Here is a 27,624-nt window from a genome sequence, read left to right on the forward strand (position 1 = left end):
GAGCCATGAATTTATTACTTTGCCATGATTTTAGTGAGTAAAGTTTCTTGTATACCCAATTTGCTGAAGATTTTTCATGTATTTTACCAACTGCTTTCTCTGAGGTAATCAAATGGTTCTTATTCTTCAATTTGGTGATGTGATGTGTCATATTTATTGATGTGCATATGTTGACCCTCCCTGCATATCAGGGATAAGTCCTACTTGGTCCATAAGAATAAACTTTTTCATGTATTGTTGATTCATTAGCTAGTATTTTGTTGAGAGTTTTGTATCTGTGCTAATCAGTTGTATTGGTCTATAGTTCTCTCATATCTTTTTTCTGGTTTTAGAATTAAGATGATGTTGGCCTCACAGAAAGTGTTTGAGAGGATTCCTTCTCTCTCGGTTGTTTTGAATAGTTGGGGATGAATTGGAATTTGTTCTTTAAAAGTATGGTAGATTCCAACAGTAAAGCCATATGGTCCTGGGATTTTCTTTGTTGCCAGAGTATTTGTTACCAATTCAGTCTCTATGTTGGTTAATAGTCTGTTTAGGTTTTTATGAGTTCATGACTCTACCTAACTCAATTTTGGTAGCTTGTAAAATTATTTATGCATTGCTTCTAGGAATTTCCATTTCCAATTTACTGGACTATAATCGCAGTAATTCTTTGATTCTTCTTACTTTTGTGATACCCATCTTAACATCCCAGTTTTATTGACCTGAACCTTCTTGTGTGTTTTTTTTTGCTATCTGAGCCAATATTACAATGTCATATGAATTTTGTTTATTCTTTCAAAAAGCTAGTTCTTCATTTCACTTTTTGTAGCAAATTTTCATTTCAATTTTTAATTTATTCCCTAATTTTAATTACTTTCCACCTATTAATTTTCTATTTAGTTTGGTGTTTTTCTAAATGTTTGATATATGTATCATTACATTATGTATTTGTTGCCTTTACAGTATCTTGTTTTAGGTACTAATTTCTACAAACTTTCCTCTTACTATTGCTTTTGCTATATCTTATAAGTTTTGAGATGTTGTGTTGTCATATTTTTTTGTGGCTATATTTCCATTTTAATTTCTTCTATGACTCACAATTCATTCAGAAGCATATTGTTCAGTATCCCTTTATATATTTATAGAGTTTCCTAAGTTGTTAATTTTCATCTTTATTTTCTTGTGATCCAGAAAGATACCTGATAAGTTTCTATTTCTTTAATTTGGACAGACTTGTTTTATGGCCTAGTGTGCAGTCTATCCTAGAGAATGTTCTGTGCACTGATTAAAAGAATGTGTAATCTGCAGCTGTGGAATGAAATGTTCTGTAGATATGTTAGGTCCATTTGGCCCATAGTATAGATTAGCTTTATTGTTTCTTTATTGATTTTCTGTCTAGTTGACCTATCCATTGATGAAAATGGAGTGTTAAAGTCTCCTGTTACTAGTGTATTGGAGTGTGTGTCTCCCTCTAGTTCAGTTAACATTTGTTTTAAATAGCCTGATGCTGTGGCAATGGATGCATATGTATTTGTTGTGGTCACATCTTCCTGTGAAATTGACTCCATAATCAGTACATCATGCCCTTCTTCATCACTTGTAAGGGTTTTGGTGTTAATGTCTGTTTTGTCTTATATTAGGATGGCTACCCCTGCTTATTTTTGTTCCACAATATCATGGAATATGTTTTTGTCTTGTCTGTCTGTATCTTTGTGTTTCTTTCAGGCAATAAGTAGATAGGTCTTATTTTCAATCCATTCAGCCAATCTGTATCTTTTTAAAATGACCAAATATCGGGCCCGGCGGCGTGGCCTAGCGGCTAAAGTCCTCGCCTTGAAAGCCCCAGGATCCCATATGGGTGCCGGTTCTAATCCCGGCAGCTCCACTTCCCATCCAGCTCCCTGCTTGTGGCCTGGGAAAGCAGTTGAGGACGGCCCAATGCATTGGGACCCTGCACCCGCGTGGGAGACCTGGAAGAGGTTCCAGGTTCCTGGTTTCGGATCGGCGCACATTGGCCCATTGAGGCTCACTTGGGGAGTGAATCATCGGATGGAAGATCTTCCTCTCTGTCTCTCCTCCTCTGTGTATACCTGGCTGTAATAAAATGAATAAATCTTTAAAAAAAATGACCAAATATCTAAATGTGAGAGAGAAAGTCTGAAGTTTCTAGAAGAACACACGGGAAAGACACTCTAGGATATTGATTAGGGCAGTGAATTTTGGACAAACTTTAAACATGGGCAACAAAAGTAAAATCAACAAATAGGATTATATAAAACAGACAAAGTTTTACACAGCAAGCTATCAATAGAGTGAAGAGACATATAGGTGAATGGGGAAAAAGGATTTTCAAACTTTATTAAACGAGTGATTAGTATCTGGACTATATAAATTTTTCTTAAACTCAACAGCAATAATAGGACCAATCCAGTTAAGAAATAGGTAAAAGATCTGAATTGACATTTCTCAATAAAAGATATACAGATAGCCAACAAATATAAAATACTAAAAGTCATGAATCAATAAGGAAATATAAAGCAAACCACAGTGACATCTCACCTCAGTGAGATGGCTGACATTAAAGAGACCAAAAGTTGGCCCTGGCGTGGTAGCCTAGTGGCTAAAGTCCTCTCCTTGCACATGCCAGGATCCCATATTGGCACCGGTTTATATCATGGCTGCTCCACTTCCCTTCCAGCTTGCTGCTTGTTGCCTGGGAAAGCAGTCGAGGATGGCCCAAAGCCTTGGGACCCTGCACCCACATGGGAGACCCAGAGGAGGCTCCTGGCTCTTGGCTTTGGATCGACTCTTTTCTGGCTGTTGTGGACACTTGAGGAATGAATCATTGCATGGAAGATCTTGCTCTCTGTATCTCCTCCTCTCTGTATTTCTGACATTCCAATAAAAATAATAAAATAACTCTTTAAAAAAAAACAGAAACAGAAAGTTACAAATGCTGCCCGGATATGGAGAAAGGGAAAAATATACACACTGGATTTATGATCACTAGAGAGAACAGTCAGGAGATTCCTTTAAAGTAGAACTACCATAAGATCCAGCTTTCCCACTGTTGAGTATATGCAAGAGAAACAAAATCATTGGATCAAAGAGATAGCTCTACCACCAGCACTATTTACAAAAGCCAACATACAGAATAAACCAAAGTGTCTATTGATAAATGGGTAAATAAAATGGGGTTTATATATGCATAATGGAATATTATGGAGCCACCAAAGAATGAAAGTGTGTAATTTGCAACAAATTGGATAGAATTGGAGGACATCATGCTAAATGATATAAGACAGACACAGAAAGACAAATACTACATAGTCTTCTTCGTATGTAGAAGTTTAAAAAAAACTTTCCATATGAACATAGGAAAATAATTACTAGAACCTGGAAGGGTAGGAGGAGATGGAGTGGGGCTGGGTAATGGATATGCAGTTGGATACACAGAAGGAAGAAGTAAGTGCCCAGTGTTCCCCAGTGTGGCTGTATGACTGTAGCTCACAGTAGTCTGTTAGGTACTATCTGAGCAAATGAGGAAGAGGAGCTCCTAGGCTCCAGTCATACGGTGAAGACAACGAGGAAGAAATGTTAAATATTCCACTTTGACCTGTATGTATTGTATACATGTGTCAAAATGACACTGTGCCCCAAATTGTGTATAATAAGTGTTCACTGAAACTCTCTTTAATGTTTTAGTTGAGTAAATATGTTTTAAAGGTGGAAATATCATATAGAAAAACAAAAACATTGAATGAAAAGACAGTTGCTTGATAAGATCAAAAGGCATATATATATGAAACTGCTACAAAATGTTGATGGAAAATGGAATTAAAAATTAAAGTTTAAGGGCCAACTTTTTGTGGTATATAGTGCATGAAGCTGCCACCTGCCATGCCAGCATCCCATATGTATGCTGGTGTGAGTTCCACCTACTCCATTTCTGATCTACCTTCTAATGGCCTAGGTAAACCATAGAAGGTGGCTCAAGTGCTTAGCTCCTGCTACCCATGTGGGAGACTCAGAGGACTCTCCAGGTCCTGGTTCAGCTCTGGCTGTTGCAGTGATCTGATATATGAGCCAGTGAAAGGGAGATGTCTCTCACCCTCTCTCTCCCTCGCCATCTCTCCGTCTCTTTGTTTCTCTCTGTATCCTGACTTTCAAAGTAAGTAAAGCTTTAAAAAAAGTATGTTTTGCTACACGAAATTTGAAATCCAAAGGTAATTTTTCATAATATGCCTTTTTTTCCATGATCATTTTAAAAGCTCTTAATGTTACAGCCTGAGAATTTTTTTAGATCTATGGTGATGGAAAAACATCAGGGTAAATAGTAAACAATATAGTGATAAGACAATCACAGTTATATTCTGTAAAGTTTCTTCAAGCTGAAGTCCAGAGAATTGCATTTCCAAGAAAGATTTTCAGGAAAAAAAAAAGAGGACAGTGACTATGAAGACAGTTATCAAAAATTGCTTTGACTGGGCCCGGCGGCGTGGCCTAACGGCTAAAGTCCTCGCCTTGAAAGCCCCGGGATCCCATATGGGCGCCGGTTCTAATCCCGGCAGCTCCACTTCCCATCCAGCTCCCTGCTTGTGGCCTGGGAAGGCAGTTGAGGACGGCCCAATGCATTGGGACACTGCACCCGCGTGGAAGACCCGGAAGAGGTTCCAGGTTCCCGGCTTCGGATCGGCGCGCATCGGTCCGTTGCGGCTCACTTGGGGAGTGAAACATCGGATGGAAGATCTTCCTCTCTGTCTCTCCTCCTCTATGTATATCTGGCTGTAATAAAATGAATAAATCTTAAAAAAAAAAAAAAAAAAAAAATTGCTTTGACTATCTAAACCATTTATTAAATCTGTGTTACAATTGTGTTGTTTTTATCTTACTGATGAAGATAGTTATGTCTATTGAAAGGAAATTTTTCACTTTGCTCATAATATATTCTTATACAATTTTCTCTGAAGACAATGCACATTGTTAGGAAAAATTTCAGTCATTTTTAGATGAAAAATCTCATGAAGACTAATCCCATATTCCAAGTGTTTTCAAAAAGCTTTACATTTTAAAGTGGTTCCCCAAGATATGTTGATAAGCAAATGAAAGGCTATTTTTGGAGGCAAAATGTCTGGCACTATCACAAACTATTCTAGCAAAGCTGTGAGGTAGGAAGGGATTGGGACAGAGACCAGCACAAAGCTGATGGAGTGATCATCATTATCTCTCTCGGATAAATTGGGAATTGGGGGAAGAATGATATCAGTCTGAAACTATGCAAAGCTATATATGGAAAGAACTGATATAGCTAACATTCTGAGAACTGCTGTGGAGTTTTAAAATGAGGTTTTCTAGCTGCTTGAAAAAGGAAGTCCTGGTAAGAGTTTTTCCTGGGAAGCATTTATACCTAAAAGTATCTTCTTAAAAGTGGCAACATTTAAAAATGATGAATCATCAATGAAGTGAAATTTTTATCTGAAGGATCAAAATCTGATTGTTCACAAATAGCAAAGCAGTGGTGTGAAGGGCAATTTGCAGGCAAGACAATACAAATGGCAGACAAATATTTGAAAGTTTTCAATTTCTCTGGAACTTTAAAAAATAAGACCATTTAAGACTAAGAACAATGAATAGTACAAATGTATATAAAATAAAAATATAGGAGATATATTGTCAAGGCTATGGAGAAATGATATATTCAATTCTTATTGGAAATAAAAATAGTTCACTTAAAAGTCTGAAATCCCATCAACAAGCAAAATTTTCATTCCTACAGCTTAATAATCACTCTCTTTAGGATTACTTCCAGGGAAATGACAGGAAGAAATAATGATCATATATTAAGATGCTTCCTAGTTGCCATTTATAGTAGGGAAACTCTACTGCAATTGAACTTTGCAGTAATCAGGAAATGGTTGAATATTCCATGACATATCAGCTTGTTGCATGTGGGCAGCAGTTGAAGAGGTTAGGAAAAATATAAATATGGATTCTATCAATCTCAAAAGGACAAATAGCATATGTTCTCTCTGATATAAGGCAACCTCCGTGCAAAATACAAGATCAATAGATAAACAGGTAAACATGTATAAACATATTTCATCCAGAAGAACTGTATAATGCAGACTAGTGTACCGAGACGTGAAGATACATCTTCACTTGTATGCATCCCTACTCCCAAATATAAGATGGATTCCCCATGAAGCTGTTATGTATATCATGACAATAAGATGCTGGACTCTCTACCATTTTCTATACCTACAATGTCGTGACACACTTCAATAGCAGAATGATGGACTTGTGACTGTTGCTCACTCACTATGCTGTTGTAACAGAATGGGAGGTAACATTGGGGGAGGGGGAGAAATGGGATGGTGCAAGGGGAAATCCCTAAATCCCTAAGCCTATGGGACTATATCATTAAAAATAAAAATTAACAAAGGAAATGGTTGAATATTCTATGACATTCATCTTTCTGGCATGTGGGTAGCAGCCGAAGAGATTAGGGAAAGGATAAATATGGAGGCTGTGACAGTGTGGGGAAGATGTTTTCCTAATCTACTTTGGGAAAGTGCCAAGGAAGACCCTTGGCTTTTGAAGGTCCTGGATTTGAATACCAGTTCTTGTGTGTGCTATCTAACTTCACCTGTGAAGTCAAGTACCTCAGACAAATGATGGGTGCCCCTAGGATGCAGGGCTGTTGTGAAAACTTAAGGAGACAGTTCCAATGAAGTGCTCTGCACAGTGCCAGCTGCAAAACAGGTCAGAGAACTGTTAATGTTGATCATCATAGTTATGTATGTTTGTTTTGTCAGTTGCAGATTAAGGGCAGGCATTTGGTATAGCTGTTAATATGCTACTTTGGGTATCTGCACCATGTTGAAATGCCTAGAATTAAGTTCTGGTTCCTTTTTCTGTTTCAGTTTGCTGTTGATGTGCACTGTGGGAGGCAGTAGTTGATGACTTAAGATGGTAAAGATTGGTCCCTGCCACACATGGAGGGATCTGTATTGAGTTCCTAGCTCCTTACATGAGTCTGTATCATCCCCAGCTATTGCAGGCATTTGGGGAGTGAGCCACTGGATGGACAAGCTCTGTTTATCTGTCTGCCTTTCAAAAAATGTTTTAAAAAAATTAAAGATGGAAAAGAGCATGAAGAAAATGTTGCAATGGGTGTTAATACCTGATAATGGGATAAATAAAGTGTTTATTTTTGAGCATTTTCGTTCATGGTGTTTCATACTTTTAAGCTATGGCCATTTTAAAGCATATTCCTCTAAGTGTGAATACCTCTCAGGATCATCTTCCCAGGGTTTCCTGTTTCAGATAGGCTGCAAGGCTGGAATGCCAAGGTTAAACCCCAGAGTCCCTGGTGCCAATTTCAAATGGGAGGTTGTGTTTTTATCCTTTCTGCAGCTGGTTTTGGAGTATTCTGCACTGTGAGGGTTTGGTCTTGCTCCTCGAGAACTGAAGCATGCTTGAAATTTCTGGTGTCAGAGAATCTTATTTACTTACTATTTTTTTAATGGAAGGCTTAGCAATGCCACAGAATGCTACATTCACAGCAAGGGTCTTCCACCTGACCTGCTGGGAACAATGCACCTTTCAGGCTGCCGGGCCACTAGGAGGCTCAGAACTTCCCTCTCTTTTGGGTGATGATTCTAAAATCTTCATTGTCCAAAATGCCTCCTTAGCAGCTGGCTAGTGGAATATATCCTTCTATCAATTTAGTTTGTCTGTTTTTTGTTTTGTTTTTGTTTGTTTTTCTTTTCCTTTTTTGGAGTGTGTGTGTGTGTGTGTGTGTGTGTGTGTGTGTTGCAGGGGCTATGGGGGATGGATAACTACTTGGCTCAAGAAGAAAAAAAACCAGCATATCACATGTGATTTCTGTGCATCTGCATTATCGATGCAGCCAAAAACTCAAGGGAAGAGGCTAAAGCCAGAATGATTATTCGGCTAGGGAAGTGCGAAGGAAGGCAAGCAAGAGAGACTTTCTTTGAATGTGGGTAGCAGGAAAATCAAATGACAATCCGGAAAGAACAGATTCTAAGGCATGAACTCTCCAGTGTTCTGCCAATTAACCATGAAGAGGATGGCAGTCCATCAAGTGCTGTCTGTGCTCCTCAGGCTTCAGAGGTTTTTCTGTGGGCTACAAGGCACAGGGCAAGCTGGTTTTTGTTAGCCTCAGAAGACACCTTCCCAGGCAGAAAAAGTAAGAACTAAGGGGCTTCTATTCCAGTATTTGAATTGGTATCAGAAGAGCTCAGTTTGTATTTGGGCAAGAAGCTGAAATGGCCAGCAGGACAGACACACAGCGATGCACTAAGTAGCTTGAATGATGAAAATATCATCTCTGATTGTGAAACAGATGGAGACTTTTAGAAAAGCAAGCCAGGAAAAGCCTGGGAGTCAGACTGCTATCATTAAGAAAGATAACAGGGCCCGGCGGCGTGGCCTAGCGGCTAAGGTCCTCGCCTTGAAAGCCCCGGGATCCCATATGGGCGCCGGTTCTAATCCCGGCAGCTCCACTTCCCATCCAGCTCCCTGCTTGTGGCCTGGGAAAGCAGTTGAGGACGGCCCAATGCATTGGGACACTGCACCCGCGTGGGAGACCCGGAAGAGGTTCCAGGTTCCCGGCTTCGGATCGGCGCGCATCGGCCCGTTGCGGCTCACTTGGGGAGTGAATCATTGGACGGAAGATCTTCCTCTCTGTCTCTCCTCTGTGTATATCTGGCTCTAATAAAATGAATAAATCTTTAAAAAAAAATTAAAAAAAAAAAAGAAAGATAACAGATTGTCTACGTGCTTCTACCCCAACATGTGAGACCTTCCCCAAGATCAGCATCCTTAGTGGTACACTTGTTATAATGGATGAAGCTTGTTTGGACACCTGATACCCTTGGTTTGTGTTAGGGTTCACTTTTGGCATTTAATTCTGTATGTTTGGACAGCTGTGTGATGCCTTGGGTCTGCAGTGGCAGTAACCTAGGAGAGGGAAAATTTTTCCTCTATCTCTAGGATTTTTCTATAAGGTCTGAGAATTAAATTGAGGCAGGAGAGACAAATAGACATTTCATAGAATTTTCATGTGATATGGAAGCCCTCATAAGGAAACAAAAGCTCAAAGATGGAAAAATATAAAAACTTCAATTACATAAATGCAGATGTGGAAAATGTTTAATTATATCATTCTGAAGTTACAATCATGTTTTCTAAAAGTTTTTAACTTATCAAGAGGAGATAGTTGGACTTCAAAAGTGCTAATTATTTTGCTGCATTAAGTTTGTATACATTTGATTTAATTGAGAGAATTATATCTATTGCAGTTAGAATGCTTACCTGATACACACATGTGTGAATATTATTTTGGAAGTTTTGCCTTAAAAATAGGCTTAGTGGTTCTGGGAGTATATGGCACGTGCTTTCCCAGGGGCACAGTCTTTAGAAAAGAGGGTAATGGCAGCATTACCTAATGGTTAAGATGCCAGTTAAAATACTCCACAGGCTGCATGAGAATGCTGGATTTAATTCCAAGGTCTAGTCCTGGTTCCAACATCAACTCTTTACTTTTAATTCATTTGTGAAAGGCGTCTCTGCTGGAGATAAAGTTGTTAATTGACATTTTTTTCCCCAGCACTTCGAATATGGCATTCCACTGCCTTGTGCCACTCATTGTTTCTGCGGTGGGGCATCAGTTGTTACTTTGATTAAAATTTTATTTCATGTGATGAGCCTTTTCCTTGTCTTTTTAAGATTTTGTTTGGATGGAAGATTCTCTCTCTCTCCCCTTCTCTCTATCACTCAACCTTTCAAGTAAAAATAAAATAAATCTTTAACGAATATTTAATCTTTGCCCTAAGCATATCTCCTATGATGTGTCTGAGTGCATTTTTTATATATTTTATTTCATTTATTAGGCAGAGACAGACTAGGCTAGGCTTTTACATTCCAGCATTTCCATTTGGGTCTTTTGTGCAGTTTATATGATTATTGATGAATCAGTAAGACGTTGAGATTGTAGCTTCTTTTATCATAAGGCATGATTTTCCTTAGTTCTTTGAAATATTTATAAATATTTCTATTCTATTTCTATACTCTGACAATATAATTATGGCTTTATAGTCTTTGTCAGATATGATGTCTAACTCCTTTTTGCAGCATTAACTTTTTATTACTATAATAAAATACCTTGGGTTAAACGCATATACAAAGGAGGTCTCGTAGCTCATTTTTCTGAAGGTGTAAGGTTTAGGGACTCCATTTGGTGGTGGTCTGTTTTTTGGTAATATTAAGGGAAATATCAGGTAGCAAGAGAAAAGGACCATGTGTGTCTATCCATTTTTCTCTAACTGGTCTCTTCTGAAACCAATAGGCTTAACTCATGGGGACTCGACCCTCATGATTTACTCCAAGCCAAAGGTTTCCCAAGGCTATACTATAATTGTTACCTTCTTAGTAGCATTAACTAAAAACTTTAAGGGGTCACCATGTCTTGCTTAAGTCTAACTGTAACACATGGACAGTTCCTATTGCTCACTTTCAGTTTCCAGAGTTTGCGTTATACTTTCTCTTATGTATAAGAAATCTTATTTCTGGATTTCCTTTTTTTTTTTTTTTTTTTTTTTTTTTGCGTATCTCACGACATTTTGTTACAATCTGAACTTTTAAGATAATCTAGTGGAGCAATTTTAGTTTCTGACTGTCTACATCTCCCTGTCCCAACCCCATGATTGTTGTTGTTGTTTTAGCGACTCAAGTATACTAATGATGTCTATTGGGCCCACATAGTGAAGCCTTGGCTATCAGCCTTCTTGGGACACAGCCTTGCGCATTTGCCTCCTCACTTTCATTCTGGCCAGGCTCTCTGTCTCTGTGGCTGATACCTCTGCTATGCTCTTGGCCTCCTTTAGCATTACACCCACATGTCAGGCTCCACTAATCATGGCTAATCACTCAAGGAGGTCTTAAGCTGCTCTGGGACATGAACAGCTCCATGGTCTGAACCACTAAGATTCACCAGGGACAGTTCCAAGGCGCAAAGATCCTTGTACCTGTCTCTCTCCCTGTTTTTTTTTGTTTTTGTTTTTGTTTTTGTTTTTGGTAAATCAGCTGTTCTAGATACTAGTTTTTGCTCTCCTATAATTATCAGCTTCTTATCATTTAGCTATACACCAAATCACTGGGTAGTAACTAACTGATAATTTTAAATCAGTACAAGTTCTGTTTCAAATAAAGGCAGTGCTTCCTTGAGGGGAGAAGTGGATCTTCAAGATTTTCTTCCCCAATGAACTACCTCTATCTAACCCAGGGTGAATTTCTAAGCATCTAACATGATGGTTATTGCCCTTTAGTTGTAATATTTATTCAGCATATATGTTCTGTAAGCACATGATTAAATCTTTACTATTACTATTTCTGTTTAATCTATCATTTCTTTCCCTCCTTCCTTCTTTTGGGGATTGAGTAATGTGAAAACTTGTGTCCCTACTTCATTAACTGAGCTGCATGTTTTTTTTTTTTCTTTTAGCAGCTCCTGTAAGGGATACATTGTGGACTTCACCTTATTCAATTCAGTTACTATTAATTTTGCAAGAAGGTGGAACTGTTAGCATATTTTCTGTTCATTCCATCTTGCTTGTGCTAATATTGCTCTATGTTTTGAATTTACATTTGTTTCATGCCCCCGTTAGCCCTTCTCATTTTATAAAATCAGTGTTAATTTTGGTTTATCTATCTGTTGCCTTTTCTGTATCACTGTGCTCTCATTCAGGATCGTTTTTCTTCTGTCTAAACAACCGTGAAGAATGTGGATATTAATTCTGCTAGGACTGAGTCTCTGGGTGTGTGATTGAAAATTTAAGTCACCCTTTTTATAAAAGTTCTAATTCAGCTTTCATCTCGTAATAAATATGAATGCATATGCACTTGTAGAAACAATACAGAGAACCCCAAACTCCTGAACGCGGCATTTTGTGAAGCTGCCGCGTTGTCATGGGGCATCAGGATGCAGAGGCACTCCTTCACCACCAGGCTTCTTCCCATTGCCTTTTGCTTTTTTTTTTTTTTTTTTAACAACCCCTTCCTTGATACCCCATAACCCCTTGCAACCACAATTTACTTTATTTCTGTGATTTTGTCTTACCAAGAATGTCGCCAAAGTGGGACTGCATGATACATGGCCCTCTGAAGTTGACTTTTCTACTCAACTGCATCTCTGTATGTTCATGCAAGTTTTTGTGTGTGTCGACAATTCATCCTGGATAATACTGACTTGTGTTCCATGATATGAAAGCACTGCTGTTTGTTCATTCACTCCCTGAAAGCGTCTGTGTTGTGTTCAGCTTTGGGCTAATGCAGCGATGGCTGCTGCAAACAAGGCTGTGTAGTTTTTGTATTAATGTGTGCCTGCATTCTCTGGGATGCCTAGGAGTGCAGTTGATGATGTATATGGTCATTGCATGCTTGCTTTTCTAAGGAAACTACCAAACTGCTTTCTGGAGTGGCTATACCAATCGACTACATTCCCACCAGCAAAGTGTGAATGAATGTATTGGTTTGCATCCTTGCCTGCATTTGGTATTGTCACTGTTTTTAATTTTAGCCATTTGGGTTGCACTATGCTTTCAACTTGAATTTCCCTAATGACAAATGACCCTGCGAATCTATATGCATGCTGCTTTTTCATGTATAAATTCTTTGATGATACGTCTTTTCGGCTTTTCACTCGTGTTCTGATTGGATTGTTTAGTATTGAATTTTGAGAGTTCTTTATATAACCCAGGTAGGAATCCTTTCACAGATATTTTATCTGAAAGTATCCCTTCCCGTCTGTAGCAATATTTGTCCCATCTTCACTTACTTCTTTTTTATATTGTGCTGTAGCTGTTGTGTCTAACAAGTATCCACCTAGCCTTAGACAACCATTTTCCCTGATGCTTTTTTTGGAAAGTTGCAGTTTGAGGTTTCACATTTAAATCTGTGATGCATTCTGGGTTCATCTTTGTCCAAGGTGTGAGATTTAGACTGAAGTCCTGTCATTCCTTCCCATCCTCCTCTTCTCCTGTCCACCCTCCTTTCTCATGCTTCCCTTTTCTGTCTTCCTGTAAGTATCCGAGTTCTACAGCACCGTACGTTATTGAAAAGAGTCTCTCCTCTGCTGAATTATGTTTGCTTGTTTGTTGAAAGTCAGTTATCCATATTATGTGAAGCCTTTTTCTGGGTTCTCTATCGTGTCAGTCTGTGTGTCTGTACTTGTGCCAATACTGTACCATCCTGATAATTACCACTATAGGGCAGGTTCTGCGATCAGGTAAATGATTGCTTCAATTTTCTTTTCTGTTTTAAAGCCATTTTAATTGTTTTAGTTTCTAAATTTGAGAATTTTTTCTACAAAAATCTTGCTGAGACTTTAATCAGGGTTGTGTTATCAATTATCCTCAGTTAGAGGATGATTAATACTTTGCTATCTTGAATTTTCCAATATATAGAGACAAAGAAGTCTCTATGTATTTGATTTTCAATTTTTTTTTGGCATGTCATAGGTTTCTAGATACAACTCCTATATATATTTTGCTAGATTTACACTGTGCTTGATTTAATTCTGAATAGTTATAAATGGCATTGTATCCTTAAATTCAGTCTCCAAATATTATTTAGAAATGTAGTTTGTTTTTACATTTACCTTATAATCTTTTTGAATGCACTTGTTAGTTACAGGAAGCTGCTGTGTTGGGATTTGTTTTATAATTTCCTTGAGATTTTCTATGTAGAAAATCATTTCGTTTATGAGTAGGCATTTCCATTATCTGCATGCATGCATTTCTAGTTTGCTTTAGTGGCCAAAACTTCAGCACCTGGTCAAAATAGATGGCTGACAGCACATACCCTTGCTTATTCCCAATCATAAGGAGAAAGTTCTAGTCTTTCACTGCTTAGTGCGAAACTGTACACTTGTGATATTTGCTTTTTTAAATTTTTCTTTAAATTTTTGCTTTCCTCTCCTTACTATTTTCCTATGAGTTGTTATCATAATTGGATGCTTGAGGTTTTTTCCTCTAACCTATCATTGTAGTAGAATATATGGATTGATATTTAAACATTGTACCAACTTTACCATTATAATAAATGCTAGTAGGTTATGACATACAGTTATTTGCATGTATCTTGCCAGGTTATATGAGCTAATCTTTTGTAAGAGATTTATCATCTGTATTCAAGAAGTATATTCTATAGTTTTCTTTTGATACTGTCTTCACTCAGTTTTGGCAGCAGAGTAGTACTACTTTCATAAAACAAATTTCCACCTTTATTTTCTAGAGGAGGCAGTAGAAAGTTGATAACAAGCTCTTTAAATATGTACTAAAATTCTCCGGTGAAATATACAGAGCATAGGGATATCATTTTTGGAAAATTATAAATTCACTTTTCTTAATTTATAATGCTCTTCAGATTAAGTATTTGATAATTTGATTTCATTAAACAGTTGGTCCATTTTCCTAAACTGTCAAATGTATCAGCGTCTAATTACTCATAGAATATCTTGAGTTCCCATCTGCTAGTACACTCCCCAGATACCCACGGGTTCAAAGCTGGGAGCTGGAAACAGTCCAGGTGTCTTCCAGGTGCAGGCAGCAGGTCCCTAACTGTTCATGCCGTCCCTGTGCCTCTCAGAGTCTGCATTTGTAGGAAGCTGGAACCAGGTGTCGGAGCTTGGAACTGAGCCCAGCCCTGTGATGCGGAACATGGCTGTCTTAACTGGCAGCTTAGCTGCCAGCAAAAATGCCTGCTCTCCTTATTTTTTTTGATATTTTTTGATGTCATCGATTTTCTCTATTTTTAATTATACTGATTTTTCTCCTCTGTTGTTTCCCTCTTTCTGCCTGCGTTTGATTTTACTCTTCTTGAAGTTGGAGCATAGATTGTTGATTTGAGATTTTTCTTTTCTAATGTATGCTTTGGGTACTAAAAATTTCCCTTTCAGTACAAGTTTATCTAAATTCAATGTCTTTTGAAACATTTTCATTCAATTGAGTTTTTGAATTTTGGTTTTCTTCCTTTTAAGACTTAATTGTTTTTATGGGAAAGCTGGATTTACAGAGAGAAGTAGAGACAAAGATCTTCCATCTGCTGGTTCACTCCCCAAGTAGCCAGAGCAGATCTGAAGCCAGGAGCCAGGAGCTTCTTTAGGGTCTCCAACGCAGGTGCAGGGTCCCAAGGCTTTGGGCTATCCTTCACTGCTTTCCCAGGTGGCCAGAGCAAGGAGCTGTATGGGAAATGGAGTAGTTGGGACACAAACTGTTGCATATATGGCATCCTGGCACATGCAATGTGAGGACGTTAGCCACTAGATTGCTGCACTAGCCCTAAAATTTAATTTTCTTAAATAAATCCAGTTTGATTTACAAATTATTTTAGAAGTAGCTTCCAAATATTTCAGTTACTAAAGTTTATTTCTATTATGATCAGAGAGTATTTTGAATTATTTTCAGTATCTTAAGTTTAGCTCTATGATTCAAAATACGGTATCACTGAAGAATGCTTTAAAAAAAAGTTCTATAGATCCAGTACATGTGAGTTAGATGGTGTTATGTGATGGTACTGCCGAGTTACTCCTTAATGATTACCCATCTAGTTGTTTTAGGAAACCCAGAGGGGCGTTAAGGTCTCCAACTATACCTGTCGATTTCCCTGCTTCTCTTTTTCAGTTCTCTTGGGTTTTGCTTCAAATGTTTTCCACTGCTGCTGTTTGGTACACTCACATTTGGAATTATTATGTCTTCCTAATGGATTAAACCTTTTTTGTTATTTAATATTCTTATTTCTGGTAATCTAGTTTCTCTGGATTCATTATTTCTAAAGCAGCAACTGCTTCACTTTAACATTTATGAGACCTATTTAATCCTTTGAAAATAATATTTTCATCCTAATTATCTAGAATGAGTTTTTGTGGACCAATATTGCTGTCCCATTTTAAAAAAAAGTCTACTTACCAGTATCTGTATTTTAAGAGATATTTTGGACCATATGCATTCAATTGCTTATAAATACCATAGCACTTACATTTGCCACTTCGTCCTTGTTTCTATATTTTCATCTCTGTTTCATTTTCCTAGCTGTGTTATTGAACACTTGTTAGGTTTTAATTAATCTATAGTGTATTTGAGTATGTTTCCTAGTATAATATTTTTCTTGGTTGCTGTAGGTATTGCATCATAGACATATAACTTACTACAGGGGCAGGCATATGACACTGTGGTCAAGGCACCACTTGGCATGTCCACATATCAGAGTTTTGGAGTTGAGTTCCCGCTGCTCTACCTCCACTCCAGCTTCTGGCAATTATGCCACCCACATGGGAAAACGGACTGGAGTTTTAGGCTTCTGGCTTCCACCTGGCCCAGCCTGACTAGTGTAGGCTTCCAAGGAGTGAGCCAGCAGGTAAAAGAACTCAGTCTCAGTACTTCTTTCCCTCTATGCCTTAAATAAGCATGTGAGTACAAATTATCACAGTCTACTCACGTCAGCATTTTACCAGGCCCCATTTCCTTTTCCCTTTTTATATATACATATGCATACATTTAGAATTACATCCGAAAATGTTACAGTTTTATTTCAAATGTCACATTTCATTTCCCAAGCTTAAGAGGAGAAAATCTATTCTATCTATCCATATGTTTGTTTGCTATGTTCTCTTCTCTCAAAAATTCCTTTTCAGTGGTTTATTTCTGCTCAAGAAACCTTCCTTGATCCATTTTCCTGTGGAAAATAAATTTGTTGGTGACTGATTTTTTTTTGAAATAATTTTAATTTGTAATGTGTTCCTGAAGAATTTGTTTGCTGAATATTGGAGTCTGGGTTGATCTTTATTCAACTTGAGGATACTTCACTTTCCTTTTGACCTCCTTGGTTTCTGATGAGAAACATACCAAGTCATACGGTTGTTCTTCCATATGGGTAAGTTGCCATTATTCTCCAGGTGCTTTCAGTATTCTGTCTTTTCCTGAGAGTGAGCCCGTTTGTTTTCTCAACTTCTTGAATCTATATCATTTTCTTCCTCAAAACATCTGGGAAGTTTTAGTCATTATTTCTTCAACTGCCTCTATTCTGCATCCCCTGTCCTTCCAGAGACGCATGTATTTGATTTCTTAGGTTATTATTAATAGTCCTGCAGCTGTCTAAAGTTCTGTTCACTTTTGTTGTATCTGTATGCCTCTTGGGAGTGGAAATTTCTGTAGCTTCATTTTGAAAGGACATTTTCTCTGAACATAGAAATCTGAATCAATATTATCTTCTTCTGTCTTTTCAAAGTGTGTTTTTTCATGGTCTTCTGGATTTAGTAGTTCCTGATGAAATTTTTTGTTGTTTCTTTAATGTGATGGTTTTCTGTCTGGCTGTTTTAGAATTTTGTCTGTCTTTCATTTTTCAACAGATTATGTTTTGCTTCTGTGTGATTTTTTTTGTAATTACCCTGTTGGGGTCACACAGGGTTTCTTACATCTGTTTTGAACTTTTGGAATAAGTTGTCTTCAAATATTATTTCTGCCCTATTCTCTTCCCTTTCCTCTCTTCTAGACACACATCACTTTCCATTGTGTCCCATCATGTTTCTTAAATTGTTCTGTTTTTCATTTTTCCTTCTCGTCACACTTCAGTTAGAAACTGTCTTGTGATCTAGCTTTCTTTTCACTAAATTTCTCTTTGGACATTGATTTTAAAGCTTCTATTCTTTCAGTTGCATGTTTTCAGTGCTTTAGTTTCTTTTTTAATATATATATATATATTTTATTAATTACATTGCATTATGTGACCAGTTTCATAGGCTCTGGGAATCCCCCAATCCCTCCTCGTACCCTCCCCTCATGGTGGATTCCTCCACCTTGCTGCTGTATTACATTTCAAATTCGGTCAAGATTCCTTCATTGCAAGAATATACCAAGCATAGAGTCTAGCATCTTATTGTCCAGGTAAATTCAACAGTTTCTTGGGGATACCACCTCTGGTCTGAAGGCAAAGCTGGCAGAATGTTATCCCGATCAATTTAAACCCACAACATAACATCAACGACAATTTACAACATCATGGAATTAATTTACATGGTATTGAGTAACCAGTATGTTAAAAAAAAATGCAAGTTCTTAACCACATCCTGTGACTACTTCATTGACATTTCAATTTTAGTTTATACACAGAACTGGTGGCTATACACCTTAAAATGGCTATAGGGTACTATTTAGCTGTCTCATGTCTATTTTCATTTTAGTATTTAGCAGTTTATAGTGTTGAAGCATAATTTTGCTGAACTTGGCAGATTTTAGGATAGTCTAAACTGGGTTATAACTCTTAACAAGGCATATGTCAACAATTGAGGTGCAGAACAGTTTTAGGAGGGGTGTGCAGAGAAATCTCTTTAGTTTCAATATGTTCCATTTTGATCTTTGGTATGTAGAACTGATCATTATATACTTCCTTGGGCATATTAATTATGGCTGTTGTCAAGTCCACATCTGATAACTATAGAATATTAATAACCTTTGTATTTATCTCTATTTCTGCCTTTTTCCTTATAGATTTTGAGCTGTTAGGTCTTTCTCCTGGCAAAATCACTAAGATTTTTGAATGAATTGCAAATGATGCCTGAAACATTTAGAGACTCTGAATGATGTCATCTCCTTGATATTGAGCTAATTTTTCTCTTTAAGATAGTTAGAAAGGGGTGAAGTACCTTGATCCAAATAGGGATTGTAATAATTCTAGGATGGGTGCTGGCTTTTATAAGGCCTAATTTCTTTCCTATATTTCATTATTTCTAGTACTTAACCTTCTGGCTATGAGATATGGAAGCTAAGTGTGTTTTCTAGGCGCCAGCTCCTTGGAGGACCCAGAATTCTGTTTTTTAATTCTTTAATATGGCAGGACTCTGAACACTACATGTATGGTTTTAATCTCCCTGCTACACATTCATGCTTCATTTCTTGTTGTCTTTTCATGTGACTTTTAGGAATTGGCAAATCCTTTACATTCTATTTTATTTTTACTATTGTTTATATATTTGAGAGGGATGCACATCCATGTGGGTCTTTGATTTCCGGGGGAAGGTTGAGGTATGGAGGAAGGCAGGTGAGATAACTATTTCAGTTCCTTTTTTCTTCCTGTGTCCATAGAAAGAGAGGTTGGAGAAGGGGTACCTGTTCCTTGCTGTCAAGTTACATCAGTGTCCAGGGGTGAGATGATCATTTTATGTCACCTTAGAGACCCCAGTGTGGGCAAGAATTTTCTGAAGGTGCTGCTTGAGTGGTGTTGGTATCTGAGACATTGTCAGCATTGTTGCATTAGAGTTGAGAAAATCTTTCTAGGGTCAACTGGCTGACCAGGTCTACTTCAGTGTATCCACATACCTAGACATTTGTTGTAAAGTTTGGCCAGGAGAGTTATTCAATTTCTTCTGCTTTCATCTGTTCATGATGTACTTGACATCTTCATTGGCTTAGATGAGCTGGCTGTTGTGTCTTTCACGCACATCTGGATATGTTCTCTAATGCATGGGCAACAGCAACTGAGGAGGCCCTGTCCTGATACATGCACCCCAACATCAGACCACCTATCTTGTGATTTTCCTTGAGGCTGGAGTTTGAGTCCAGTAGGCTAATTGGAAAATCTCCCAAGAAACCTCACCTGAGGTGCTTTCAGACTTGACTCTTGCGTGCACCAGCTATTGCAGGGTCAGGTTTATCAGTCACCTGAACCAGGAATTGGTAAATTATTTAAATGGAAACTGTAGAGTGTTGAACCAGGATCTTAGTCCTACAAATCCTGAGTACTTTTGAAATCTGGTTCTAAATTTTTGTCTTTTCAATGTGAGAATGCTAAGTTCTATATCACTTTTAAGAGTCATACAAGGATTTAAGAAAAAAGACAGCAGGGCCCGGCACCATGGCCTAGCAGCTAAAGTCCTCGCCTTGGACGCACCGGGATCCCGAGTGGGCACTGGTTCTGGTCCTGGCGGCTCCACTTCCCATCTAGCTCCCTGCTTGTGGCCTGGGAAGGCAGTTGGGGATGGCCCAATGCTTTGGGACCCTGCACCCGCGTGGGAGACCCGGAGGAGGTTCCTGGTTCACGGCTTTGGATTGGCGCGCATCGGCCGTTGTGGCTCACTTGGGGAGTGAACCATCAGACGGAGGATCTTCCTCTCTGTCTCTCCTCCTCTCTGTATATCTGACTTTGTAATAAAATAAATAAATCTTAAAAAAAAAAGCAGATAATGAGAATGTTGGGACCAATATAATACTATGAATTAAATATTTTTGTTTCCCCAGAATTCATGTTGAAATCTTTAGCCACCACTACTACCCCCCTCTCCTGCCAAAATGATGGCCTTACAAGGTGGATCTTTGGGGATTAGTTCTGTTATAAACGAGGGCCCTGGCTCAGGTTTTTGGTGCAGCAGTTATAACATCCCCTTGAGATGTTCACATCCATGTGGAAGTTTCTGGATTCCAGCCCCACTCTGACTCTGCTTACTGCTAATACACACCCTGGAAGGCAACATGTGGAAACCCAGCTAGTTGGGTCCCTGCCACTCACTGAAGTGAGCTGCACTGAGTTCTGGGTTCCTGGCTTTAGCCCAAACTGTTGTGGGCACTGGGGAGATGTGTCAGTAGATGGAAACTTTCTCTCTGTTGCCCGTATATTTTTATGTGCATTTTAAATATGTAAATAACAAATAAATATAGAAAGGAAGGGGAGAGGAAGAAAGGGAAGAAAAGAAAGCAGAAAGAAAATCAAGGAAAAGAAAATGTAGATTAAGACACTTCAAGCAGCTGCCTTGTCCCTTCTACCATGTGAAAAAAAAGAAGCCATTTATGAGCAAAGAAATGCTGCCTCACCAGACCCCAAATCTGGTAAATTGATCTTGGGCCTCCCAGCTTCTAAAACTATGGGAAATAAATATCAGTTGTTCTTAAAACTCCTAGTGTAGAGTTTTTAATGCTAGCCTAAATGGAGTAAGATTCCCAAAGTATTTTTCTTGTGTCTGAGATCTTGGCACTTAAAATTACACTGCTTTTTTTCCTCTTTGATGTTTGCTACCACTCTAAAAACCTCAGTGACACTGTTTACATAAAAGCTACTTCATCATAGTCAGAAACAGAAGTTACCCGAGTCTATAAAGTTGAAATATTTGCCTCAGCTAAGACTGTAATAATTTAGGCATAATTTTGTCCAGGTCATTCTTACTACTTGACTTTCTGATTAAAAGTTTGTTTTTCTTGCTATATTGTTCCTTAAACCAAAGTGAGAGTCATCATTGATGGAATACTTACTGATTTCTGGTATCTGTGCTGACACAGGGTGATAGAGTTGAGTACGATTCCGTCCTTTTCCTAGAGGTCTTCATAGCTACAACAGAGTCAGACCAGATGAACAAGAAAGGACATACACTTGATCCCTCCACTCAGTGACATAGTGTCAGGATTCTGTGATCCAGTAACTTCTTAAACCTCACAGTAGCCTTAGGGTGTCAACACCACAGCCCAGAGGACTTCAGTAAGCAGTTGATATTCTTAGTAGAAAATGAGGTGTAGAACATGCTTGGATAGATATTGTTAGATTAACTGGATCACTTTAACCTTAAAAGTAGTCTGTCATTTAGAAAATTCAGCAATACTTCAAAAAGGATGCGGTGCAATAGCCTAGCAGCAAAAGTCCTCACCTTTCATGTGCAAGGATCCCATTTGGGTGCCTGTCCTAATCCCAGCGGCTCCACTGCTCATCCATCTCCCTGCTTGTGGCCTGGGAAAGTAGTTGAGGACAGCCCAAAACCTTGGGACCCTGCACCCGTGTGGCAGACCTGGAAGAAGCTCCTGACTCCTGGCTTCGGATCAGCTTAGCTGTGGCCATTGCGGTCACTTGGGGAGTAAATCATCAGAAGGAAGATCTTTCTTTCCGTCTCTTTATATATCTGACTTTGCAATAAAAATAAATGCTTTTTTAAAAAAATTTCCAAAAGTTTGTAGAAAATAGAAATTTATTTTAGAGCAAAATTCTTCTGAAATTTTTTTATTTTTCTGTGATATGTATTTTTGTATAATACACACGTTCCATGAATTTTTGGGGGGTTCTGATGAAATACTATTCTCTCATTTATAGTTCCATTTGTATTGATTAACTTAAAGGATGATTTATTCTATTTAAAGGGCAGAGTGATGGAGGTGAAAAGAGATCCTCTCATCCACTGATTCAATTGCTAAATGCGATGCCACAGCCAGGGCTGGGTCAAGCTGAAGCCAGCAACTCCATCTTGGTCTCTCACGTGGGCGGCGTGAGCTCCAGTACCTGGGGTAACCGTCTGCTGCTTCCTCAGTGCATTAGAAGGAATTGGCTTGGGTAGCACGGAGTAGCTGGGACTCAGAACAGCACTCTGATATGTGATGTGGCTCACAAGTGGTAATTGAAGCTTCTGTATCCTAACACTATTTCCTGTTTTTGTGTATCTGAGCGGGAAAGAGATTAATCATGGATCTCCTTGATCACTCCCCAGTGTCTGAAACAGCTGGAACTCAATCGCAATCTCTTACGTGGATGACAGAGACCCAAATACTAAAGACATCACTTATTGTTTCCTGAGGTGTGCAAGAACAGGAAGCTGTCCCTAGGTGTGGAGCTGGGACTCAAACCAAGGCATCACAAGAGGATCTGAGAATCCAAGGTGGAGGTCTTAACCTGTGTGTCAAACACCTGCTTCTGTGTTGTCTCCCTAAAATAGGAGGCTGAGGCTAGAGAAAGCTTTTATGTGCATTTCCTATGATGCTCTCAACTGCATTTGGATTAATGAACCTAACTGTTTGAAACCCAAGTGCCAAAGACAGCAGCAGCTACAGGATGCCAGTAGCTTCTTTGGCCATCCAAGGAGTCTCTAAGGTCATTTGTTATGGTGATGCGGAATGGCAGGTTGAAATCATGCTATGCAAAGGGGGACTACATGTACCCTCTTTGGATTTCTTTTTTTAATGCTACAATTCCATAGGATCTGGGATTTTGCCCCCCAAAAATCCCACTCCCCAGCTGATTTTCCCCATATTATTACAGTAGTACAGTCCTTTATAAGCAATCATAAGTCCATTAGTCTATTTAAGTATGCCCCATAATGCTGGTACAAATAATGTCAGTCTAGCATCCCATTGTCTAGATATGTCTAACAGTTTCATTGGGAGTCCATCTTTTTTTATGACACTACGAAGTTTTTTTTGTTAAATGAAAGATTGAAATAAAAGTTCAAAATTTATTTTCTTAACAAAACTTTGCTTAGATTGCTAATTGATTTTTTTTTAATAATCTTACTTAGTTGATAAGGGTACAAAGGGTCAAGGGCTATGGGAAAGTGGGTAATACCGTTGTTTCCACACTAATACACCACTTTTTTTCCCTGTATCTGGGATCAGGGGAGAAACAAAGGAAGAAGCCCTACCCAGCCTCCCACCCATCTGAGGTCCCTGATGTGAGGCACGCTCCGAGGGTCCTGCTCAAGCAGTTTTGATAGTTCAACAGGTCTAAATTGCTGCCAATGTCGCTGTTCCAATCACGATGAAATCTATTCAGAATCCACTGGCTGACATAGTCTCTTTATGGCGGGGGTGCTGAGATCAGCAGTTCAGTTGGAGGGATCATCAAAGAAACGTTGTCTGAGGTGATCCCAGACCTAATTCTTGTGTGTGCTTGCCAGTACAGGGTCTGGCACTTTCCGTCGCCCCAATCAACTTATGCACATGCTAGTCGTTGCAATTGCTGGGTCAGTTGTTTCCAGCCCTGTCATCCACTTGAACCAATGGGTGTTGCAGCCCAGCCCAATCCTGTCCACTTCGTACTCAGCCCTCACGCAAACCAGTGGGAGCTGCAGCCTAGTTGGGGCGACTCCCCATAACCCCCACCAGGCCTGCGCCCTACCTTGGTTCCCATGCATGCCAGTATGTACAGCAGACTGGTCCAGTCTGTCCCACATCCGATTCGGCTCTCATACATGTCAATGGGCATTGAAGCCTAGTTCAATCCAACCAACCCTACTATCCAGCCCACACACATACTGGCAGGGCCTTTCTGTCTAGCCACCCCTGCCCCAGTCCTGGTTTTTGTGCTCTCCAGTGGGATTCTGGAGTTTAACTTGACAAATTAAGCCCCCAGTGCCAGCTTCTGTCAAATGATGCTGTGGCCAAATCCAACCAACCCTCACCCACTCTAATTGTTGCTTGCACCAGTCAGAACAGTCAGCCCAACCTGGCCTTTCCCTGATCTAGCTCACATGATGCCCACAGGTGTTGTATCCCTGCCTGGTCTGCCCTGCCCCCATCCCAACTCACTGGGAGTGGTTGTCCAACAGGGGAGCCCACATTCCCCCTGCCGGCTTTGCTCCCTCCCCCTGGTTCTCATGTATGCTGTGACCACATCTGGTACAGCTCACCCCACCTTGGCATTCCGTAATGTGCACTGGTTTGTGTCGCAACCGAACTCGGCCTGACCCAAACTCTGTTTTGATGCTCAGATTCGCCAGCGGGTGATGTGAATGGTTTCAGCTTGGTCTGCCCCCCACCTATGCCATATGTATGCCAGTGGATATCTTTCTCTGGCCTGGTCTGGGTTGCTCCCTATCATGGTTCTTGCGCTCACCTGTAGGGACTGTGTCCCCATAGAGGAGTTTCCCAGGCTCCTCCATCGGAACCTCTCCCTATGCCAGATCTTGTGTGTACTGGTGGTTCCATCAGCCAGCCCTCTTTGCTAGCCTTCAATCCATTCCAATTCTAACTGTTGGGTGTTTCAGCCCAGCCAAGGCTTATCCATACCCAGACACTGCTCACACAGGGCTCAGCAGGGGCAGAGACCAAGCCTAGTCCATCCTACATCTACTCTGGTTCTCCAGAGCCTCAGATGGTGTTGGTGTCTAGCCCAGCTCGGTCCACCCAGCCCCAGTCCACACTTGTGCCAAGGAAGATTGCAGCCACATCCAGACCAGAACACAGCCCCCACTCTGGCCCCTGCACTCTCCCGTGGGAACCCCAACCCAGCAAGGGTGTACTCTCATAGCTCCCCAACCGGGCCTATTCCCAGCCCTAGATTACACACGTGCCAGTGGTTGCTCTGACCCAAATGGCCTAGCCCCTCACCTGTCTCAGCCTTTGCCTTCGATGCTGTGGCCTAATATCCCTGGCTTATGCAGACCAGTCGGTGTAAGAGCCTAGTTTGGCGTGACATGTGCTCCATCCTGATTTCTGTTCTTTCTTGTGAGTTGAGGTTTGCTTGTCCCTGCCTGGTCCATCCCACATCCTGTTTTAGGATGCACCTTCGGGTACTACTGCCTTGATCTGCCCAGACTATCGGTTCCTTTACCCATAAGTGATGGCAGATGCCATGGTCACACCTAGCTCAGCCCATTGCCACCCCAACTTGCAAGCTAACCTGTGGGTCTTGTATTTCCACAGAGTTGGGTCCACACTTTCCCACAGAGTTTATCCTCAGACCAAGTTCTCTTGCGTGCTTGTTAGTGTCTTGACCCTGCCAAGTGTGACCAGTCCACAGTCCAGTATTCCACCAACCATTCAGGTATTGGTACCTAGCCCTACCAGACAGGCCCCCATCCATAGCTTTGGTGTGAACTGGTATGTGGCAGTTAGTGATACTCTATGCTAAAGCCCATCTCAGGATTGCTAATTGGGCTGGTGAATCAGTCTGGCTCAAATAGATCTTATGGACACTCCCCTCCAAACCATCAGGTCTCAATCCCTATGCTTGCCCAAAAGCTTCGTGACCCCAGTATTGGGAGTCACCTAGAATTCATCTCTCACCTACACTAACACTGGCCTTATTCATGGATGTCCTTAGGTAGCAATTACATATCCTAAAAACCCCAGAGTTCACTGCCAGGTGGCCAGCAGGTAGAGCCTGGCACCACTTGGTGCACTGGCTGCCCAAAGCCTACAACTCAGTCACTGCCTTTCGGCAGTGGCTTTGGCCTGAGTCCCCAGCATTGGATTCGGCCTGGCTGGGGCACCCCCACAGCCACCACCCTGCAGGGAGCTGCATTTACCCCAGCCACAAGGCCTGAACCCCTCCCAAACTTGTCCTGCTGCAGGATGTTAGTGACAAGGCAGAGCTAGGACTTTAATCCAGTTCCCAAATTTCCCTCATGGTGTACTTACCCTGAGGGAAGAGCTCTCTCGGGCCTGGAGAAAGCCTAGGACTCCGGGAGTCCGTCTTTGATTTGGAAGTAGGGATGGATGTTGCATTTTATCTTCATATTTGAATATGATAACCTCTATTATGTCATCACTATATATTTTCTTAAACGAGAAACCATGAAATAAAGTCAACAACAGGGATGAAGTTAAACAAACAAAAATACAGCACCATGAAGTTGAAAAATACACCACTGAATAATCAATGTACAGATGAAACAAAGAAAACACAAAAGCCTCTTGGGTAAAATGGTACCACTGTGTGATCCATAGCCAGCAATGAATTTCACAAGAGAAAAGAAACTATTTGTAAGAACTGTCAGCCCTCTAATTATCTTCCCTGACAATAAGAGTAAGCCCAAATCAGTACATTGTAGAGGATACTTGGTCTTACGCATTACTTAAATTTTTAAGTTCAAAATATGCTGTTTTGCTGATTTGCAAAATAATCAACCTAAAATCTTGAGTTTTAGGGAATTTTTTGGAAGTAAGAACTTTTGTTTCAGAGGACATCCCCTATTGGCAGAGCATGGCACTGCACCCTTATCTCCCAGGTGCTAAAGCTGCAGGAAAGAGCTGATAAGCAGCTATAGATTCAGAGATAAGCAAGGCAGCCCAGGGAACCTGTAGGTCTGAGATCTATAAAGGTCCTATAAGGGGCTTCTCCCTCAATATCCTCCTTTACCTCAGATACAAGATGGAAACAATATGGACATAATAGTATTGCCCACTTCCCTATCCCCCTGAACCCTTTTTTTTTTTCTTCTTTCTTTTTCTTTCTTTAACTGTAATTAAAAAAAAAAAAAAAAAAAAAAAAAGGTCCTATAAGGGTTCTCTTTGTCTGCACTCCTGTCCTTCCTCCTTACAAAAATGTACATTTCTGATCAGAAACCCAGAAGCACAACTGGACAAATTGCAAATGTGTGAACTGAGGCTATTGCTCAAATGTGAGCTTGACAGATATCTGGACCCATTTGATTAAACATTTGGCTCACATGTCCTCATTCCACTAGATCAGTATCCAGTGATCATGAAGCTGAAATTAAAGAGGGAGAAGGGAATGGGACAGAGACAACTCTTACACTTTGATTTTACTTACACAGTGCTATACAAACAGCACCCGGAAAACAACTTTTCAATTAAAAAGCCATCTTTTCTTTCAGCAGGGGTTGAGAGACAAGTAAAGCAAGTTGAGGAGGGGTGTAGAATTAAGAGATTGCACGGCCAAGCTATGTGGTCATTTGTCTTATTACTAAAGAAGGAATTTCATTCTTTTGAAATAACACAAATGTAGTCTACCTGGCTGGCTTAGCTTCCACTTAAAGAGTGCATATATACTCTTTAAAGAAAAAGGAAAAAAAGCAAACTAGGGGTGCTGAGAAGCTTTCCATGGAAGGGTCCTGAGAATCTGGAAGGCAGTGTCTTC

The 27,624-nt window shown here is 39.9% G+C and overlaps 1 protein-coding gene across 5 annotated transcripts in view; it reads left to right on the top strand.

Moving 5' to 3' along the window:
* Positions 1–27,624, top strand: part of NCALD (neurocalcin delta) — a 389,065-nt gene that overhangs the window by 277,281 nt on the left and 84,160 nt on the right. The gene's annotated exons all lie outside the window — the stretch shown is intronic.

Source organism: Ochotona princeps, chromosome 9, assembly GCF_030435755.1.
Source record: "Ochotona princeps isolate mOchPri1 chromosome 9, mOchPri1.hap1, whole genome shotgun sequence".
Lineage (NCBI taxonomy): Eukaryota > Metazoa > Chordata > Mammalia > Lagomorpha > Ochotonidae > Ochotona > Ochotona princeps.